Source organism: Chinchilla lanigera, unplaced genomic scaffold (assembly GCF_000276665.1).
Source record: "Chinchilla lanigera isolate Chin_1 unplaced genomic scaffold, ChiLan1.0 scaffold00086, whole genome shotgun sequence".
NCBI classification, from domain to species: domain Eukaryota; kingdom Metazoa; phylum Chordata; class Mammalia; order Rodentia; family Chinchillidae; genus Chinchilla; species Chinchilla lanigera.
This window is the reverse complement of record NW_004955487.1, coordinates 5,640,825-5,647,806: the sequence shown is the minus strand read 5'-3', so window position 1 is coordinate 5,647,806 and position 6,982 is coordinate 5,640,825.

Here is a 6,982-nt window from a genome sequence, read left to right as displayed (position 1 = left end):
CCACAAAACTGCCTTCCATTTAGATGCCAGCCACATTCTGGGTCCCCCAACCTCCGCCCAGCTGACTGAAAATCCAACCACCCCGGTCCAGTGGGGTCCACTGGGACAGCTCTTCAGAGACCCCCGCGCATCACAAGCACACGCAGCCGCCCACCAGCGTGGATGCGCGGGATGTAGTGAAGCGGCAGGCGCAGGCTGTGCTGTCAAGGCCCGGAGGCTCCCAGGTGCCAGCGCCTGTCGCTGTGGAGTTGGGCCGTGCCACCCTCTTGGCGTGTGGACGTGTTCACCAACTCGCAAACCCCTGACCTTGTTGTTGGGGTCCACAGAGGCTTCGCACCACAGCCCAGCACAGTAAATCACTGACCACCTCGCTGGGCTCCAGCCCTCCCCTCCCTGCCCTCTGCCGGAGCTCGGCTGGAGCTCTGCAGAACCTGGTCTTCCTGGGGACCAGTGCCCACCCCGAAGCTATTGATGTGGCTGGGACCAGGCTCCTCCCCTTAGCATAAAAAGGCCCATCGATGGAAAGACACAGGACCCTCAGGAGCTCTGTGCCAGGTACTGCGGGCAATGATCAAAAACGTTTTTATAACCACACTATTATTCAACTAGGACATGTAGGTTGAGGTTATTTTCTATTCTAGATTAGTTATTTGTTTATATTAAAACCCTGCATTGCGTGTGACTTGTTCTGCGAATGTTCTGCAGGACAAGCGAGCATTCCTGATAAATTCTACCTTGGTAACCAAGCAACGTTGTGTATTCCAAGTCGTGCGCAACGCTGACCGTCACATGATCACAACCGAGCCAGTGGCCCCCAGCCCACTGTGGGACTGTGGGTGATCCTCTCCCAACTGTGAGAGGTGATGTAGGAGATCTCTGCAGAGAAAGAGAAAAAGGAGGAGCCCCTCATTTCAACTGAGATTAGGGAGATGTTCCCTCTGGCCAGACCGTCATCTCCATGGGGAGCCCTGGGTGATCATGGCTATGGAGGAACAAGAAAACAGCCTGTTGCTAAACACAGGTGCAAGTCTCTCCGTCCTTCTTTTCAATCCTGGCCTTCCTTCCAGCCGTCACACCTCAGTGACAGGAGTCACCAGTGAGGAGGTAATTGTCTATTTTTGACAACCCTTAGGCTGTAACTACTTGTTAGATCCTTCTTGCTTATCTCTGTCTTCCTGAGAAACCACTTTGAAGATACCACCATGTATTACAGCAGCCATTGATATTTTCCTACTAATCTATCCATAACTCCGTAATGTTTGTATTGTTCCTATCCTATTTCGTAAATGGATGTATGTTTATTATTATGTGTTTTCTACAACAACCATTGAGAACAGTTAATGATTATTCAATAGGTCACTCATGTATAGCTCTATTTATTTTCTTTATTTGTTTTTTTGGGTTTTTGTTTCGTTTTTCTTCCAGTACCGGGAATAGAACTCATGACCTTGCGCTTGCCAGGCAGGCACTGTGCCGCTGAGCAAAATCCCCAGCTTTATTTTCTTTAGAAGCCACTTTGAAGATACCAAAGTATAATACAACAACTATTGATCATCTCCTACCGCTTTTGTCTGTAACTCACTATTATTTGTCTATTTGTTTTCCTGAGAAACTATCTTGTAGATAACAATATGTAAAACAATAACCATTGATAATTTCCTACCACTTTGTCTGTAATTTGGTAAGCCCTCCCCTATTATTATGTTATCCTCCTTTTACTCTTTAAAATAAAAAAAAGAGAGAGAGAGAGATTAGGGAGATGTGCACAATGTAGGAGACAAGTTTTGTAGAAAGGCACCAACAGAGTAAGACCGCAGCAGGGCGAGCCATGAGTTAGTTTAACAACAATGAAGTGTCACGTTTCCTTGAAATCCTCAGAAGGAGGCGAAAACAGGTGTCGCTGCACAGGTTCCTTGTTAAAGTTACATGAAAAGAAAAAGAATCCGTCGAGCCAATAGGTAGCAGCCATTCCACTAGTGATAGTGAAAAGGGTCCTACACAATAACCCTCCTCTCAGCCAGGTGTGGTGGCACACACTTGTGATCCTAGCACTGGGAGACTGAGGCAGGAGGATCTCCGTGTTTGAGGCCAGCCTGGGCTCTATAGTGAGTTCAAGGCCAGCCTGAACTGCATAGCAAAACCATGTCTCAAAAACAAAAAACAAGGGGCTGGGGATTTAGCTCAGCGGCACAGCGCCTGCCTGGCTGCAAGGTCGTGAGTTCGATTCCTGGTACGGGAAGAAAAAAACAAAAAAAACAAACAAAAAAAAACAAAAAAAAAATTCTGCTCCCTTGTCTCCCTCACACCAACCACGAAGGTTTGCAAAGGTAAGTGCAGGTTAATTTGTTTATTTTTCTTTGTAGTTGCTATTTTCTTTATTATTGTATATGATGTTACAGTATTGTAATCATTTTATATGTTTTTGGGTTCTGGGACAAATTGTCTGAGTTCCCATTACTTATTTATTTATTTATTTTTGGTACCAGGAATCAAACTCATGACCTTGCACTTGCCAGGCGTGTGCTGCGCCGCTGAGCTATATCCCCAGTCTTCCATTCTTTCTTTCTTTTTTTTTTTTTTTCTTGTCTTTTTGAGACAGGATCTCCCTGTGCAGTTCTGGCTGACCTTGAGCTCACTTTGTAGCCCAGGCTGGTCTCAAACTCGCAACGATCCTCCTGCCTCAGCCTCCCTTCCATTATTTCTGAGGAAATTTGCTTTGATGTACAAGTGCACAGGATTACACGCGTATTTCTCAAATGGATTATGCTCTCAAACCAAGGTTTGACTATATTGAGGTTCCTGGGGCTGAGCCGGGCCCATGAGATGCTAGGCATGCGCACCATCCCCGAGCTCCATCCCAGCCCCTGCTGGATTGTTTTAAAGCCACTTTCCTTGGTTTGTTCGTTTGTTTGTTTTAACAGCTCCTAGTTCCAATAGGAGACTGTGAGGGAGATGGATCTTTTCGCAAAAGGGAAGGAGACCCAGAGATGGCGGGGAGCGGGTGAAGAAAGAAGAAAGACATGTGAGGTCCACGCGCCCACCCCCACAAGGACTGCAAACACAGGCCCAGAACAGTTAACAGGATAAACCAGGGCTGCACTCGCAGGCTGCGGGGAACCCTCCTGCCCGGGTCCCTGCAGTCTGTAGCTGCCACTCACTGGCGGGCAGCTGTGGGCGTGAATGTGGGCGTGCAATGTGGGCGTGCGTGATAACTGTCGAGAAACTGAGTCATGGCAGGTCCTTGTGGTGTGTGACTCACGGCTGCTCACCCCTCGCGTGCGTGCTGGGCTCGGGTGACACAGCCACAGCTCACGGCTCAGTCACCTTCGAGGCCAGAGGACGGATTAACACCTGTCGTGGCAGGGCCCCCGCGTGGTGGGCCGGGCGCAGGGGCGGGCAGGGCCCTCAGAGGTCAGAGGCAAACCTCCGGGAAGAAGCGGTGCTTGCTGCTGAGCGCTAAAGGTCAAGGCAGAATTCTGACCCGGGTTGGGTCAGTGAGGCCTGGAAGCCACAGGAAAGGGGTGAAGTCCAGGGAGGGGAGGAGAGGCGTCTGCAGGACGCTGCCCCATGGTCTCATGTGGAGCCAGAGAAGTTTTTTGTTGTTGTTTTGGGTTTTTTTGAGACAGCGTCTCACTATGCAGGCCAGGCTGGCCTCAAACTCCCTATGATCCTCCTGCCTCAGTCTCCCGAGTGCTGGGATGACAGGCATGTGCCACCACGCCCTGCTTTGGTACTTTGGATAAGCGTCACAATCACACTTCCTTCTTCTCTCAAACCTCCCCTTCCTTCACCTGTTTTCACCTTAAGCGATAAAGCCATCCGCCCATCTGCTCAAGCTTCTGAACTCTAACCCTAAGAATATCTGAGCCCAAACTAAGAAAAACCATGCACAAAGAGCAAAACCACGTGTATGAATTCTGAGACAGCAGCTGCTGCGGGGATCTCTTCCAGCACCTGCATCCGGGAGCTCGGGTATGCGCCCTGCTTGGCGGACTTGTGGCTGGAAGAAGGGCTGTGCTCGTAGTGACAGAAAAGGGGCCGCCTGGCTGGCCCATGTGTTTTGTTGTGGTTCTCTCGGTCTCCTCTCAGGCAGCTTTGCTTCCTTGGACCCCGGGCCATGTCCCTGCTAGGAAGAGGCTATGCGGATGCGGTAGGAGGTCGCATCAGGAGTTCTGCACAGCAGCTCTTCTAGGGAGGGCCGGGATCTGTAGCCTTTGGGGTAGAGACGTCCTGGTTTCTGGACTCACTTTGGGGAGAGGCTGTGGCTCGCAGGTCCCCTAAGGCCCGCCTTGGGGTAGAAGGCGCGGCAGAGACTGCGCTGCGGCGGGGGCTTTCAACTCAAAGCACTCAGCATACTTCGGCACCTCGCACTGGGCTGCGCTGTTCTCACCCCCAACATACTTGTTTTAGTGAGCCGTGGTGGTGCACACCCGTCATCCCAGCACTTGGGAGACTGAGGTAGGAGGATCGCCAGTTTGAGCCCAGCCTGGGCAGCTTAGCAATTTAGCAAGACTTTGCCTTGAAATTTAAAAACAATAATAATCATAAAATAGAAAGTGCTGGGGATGAGCTCAGTGTGAAGGCCTGGGTTCAATCCCCAGTACTATGGGGAAAAAAAAAGAGGGCACAGGCTCCCTCCAGCTTTCCCTGATTGTCACAGCTTATATGACCACAGGATAATGTCAAACCCAGGGGCCTGACACTGGTGACCTGCTGTTAACCAGCAGCTTAAGGCGTAAGTCAGCACTGTCTCTCAGCACCCACGCAGCCCCGTAGCACCCTGCCTCAACTTCGTTTCCAGGCTTCATCTTTCTCACTTGAAAGTTCTTGGTGAGCCAGGTGCGGAGGCACACGCCTGTGATACCAGCACTCAGGAGGCTGAGACAAGAAGATCCCAAGTTCCATCCCAGCCTAGGGATCTTAGCAACCTAGGGAAAGCCTGTCTCAAAATAAAAAATAAAAATGGGCTGGGGATGCAGCTCAGTGTAAAGAACCCCAGTGCTGCAAAACAAAAACAAAAGCTTTCATCAGGGCAGAGTGGCCAAGGCTGCACTTATTCAAGCATCTCTGGAAACAACTCTCTGGGAGCCCTGTGGAGGGGAGCAGTGGATACTCAGGTGCTGCTCTTGGAGGAGCTGTGAGCCCAACCTTGGGGACAAAAGCTCCAGAGGAAAATGGCCCTGGGCCTGGCAGGAGGCCTGGGGCAGGGGGGCTGCTTCTAGAACATTCCTGCTTCTAGAAAATTCTAGAACATTCCTGCTTCTAGAAAATTCTAGAACATTCCTAACAGAAGGGAAGGAAGGGAGGGAGGAAGGGAAGGAGGAAGGAAGGAAGGAAGGAAACCTTCCAAGACTTACATTTGCCTTCTTCTGATCCCCAAAGCCCAAGGAGTGTCCCTCCTATCTCGTGGGACCAAGACCTAGGACAGCATCCTCAGGGGCTACCTAGCCCCTTCATCAGACTTCTCACCCAACCCAATGCAGGAGAGAAACACACATGGTGCTGCAAATAGAATGGGTTTGTCCCTGTCTTGTCACTTTCCTGTTGAGGGAACAGAACTAGACACCCACAATTTAAAGGAGGAAAGTTATTTGAGCTCATGGTTTCAGAAGGTGCAGTCCATGGTTGGTGCACCAAGGCAGGAACAGCATGGCAGAAGGGCAGGGTGGACGAACTCATGGCTGAATGTGCTGTAGGAAGTGGGGCCTGGGTGGAGGTGGTCACTGGGCTGTGACCCAGAAGACTGCATTTTTGTCCCCAGCTCCTCCCTTCTCTCCCTGCTTCCTGGCTCCATAAACAGCAGCTTTCCTATGCCAGTCTCTTCCATCGTGATGTTCCTACCACAGAGCCGTGGACTAAACCCTCCGAAACTGGAGCACATAAACCTCTCCTTTCAATCAGGGGGGTTGGGCTGGTGTCCCAGTGACGGAAAATCTGCCTAATACACCAGGCAGCCATGAACCTGAGCTCTGCATCCCCAGCAGAGCATCAGGGGGGCCAGCAAGCCCAGGCCAGGCGTGCATGGCCAGAAGCAATTGTCTTCCAAGGTGGTGCATAGGGGCCCCTGGGCTGGAGAGGACCTGGGACAGGGAACCTGAGTGGGCAGATGGCCCCCACCCAGTCACACGAGGGTGAGTCCTGCCTCACCCTGTGTGACCTCAAGAGTCCCGGTGTTGGATTCCCAAGGATGCCATAACACAGTGCCACAGACTGGGCAGCTCAAACAGAAGAAAGTTACTATTTCACAGCCAAGGAGGAAATCCAAAATCCATGGGTCCACAGGGTCAGGCTGTCAGCCAGGGGTGATGGCGCACACCTGGAATCCCAGCACTCTGGAGGCTGAGGCAGGAGGATCGATGTGAGTTTGAGGCCAGCCTGGACTACATAGTGAGACCCTGTCACAGACAGTTGGCCCCGGTCTCTGGCCTTGGGAGTCTCAGCGTCTTGTTGGGGACATAGGACCACGAAGTCAGCAGAAATGCTGAGGAGGTAACCAGTCGTAGGTCCTGCTCAGGCAGGAGACTCCCTGGCCCTGAAGTCACTCAATTATTATGAGCAGGAAATTGCTGGCTTCGCCCACTGCCCAGCCTTTCTCCTGGGGTCGGCGTCTAGTAGGAGGAGGAGACGGAGGAGGAGGCGACCCAGGAGCAGGGACACGGGGAGCCAGGGTGCTGTGATTACAGGAGAAACCGAGGCGGCAGGAAGGGCCGGGCAAATTACAGGGAAGGAAGGAGGGGCGTGCTGAGGAGGGCAGGTAAGGAGGCGGCTGGGGGCGGATGGGCGTTCTCCGGTGACCAGGCCAAGGCCCAGGGCAGGGGAACTGGTGGCGCCCAGAACTCCGGGCTGCAGGACGAGGTGTCCTACATGTCCCACCCAGGGGCGGAGGGGAACCAAGCACACTCGCTCGCTTGAGCAGGACAGGAGGGAGGATCTGTCCCTGTGACACAGGGTGGTGGGAGGAGGAGGGAGAGACCGAGGAAGG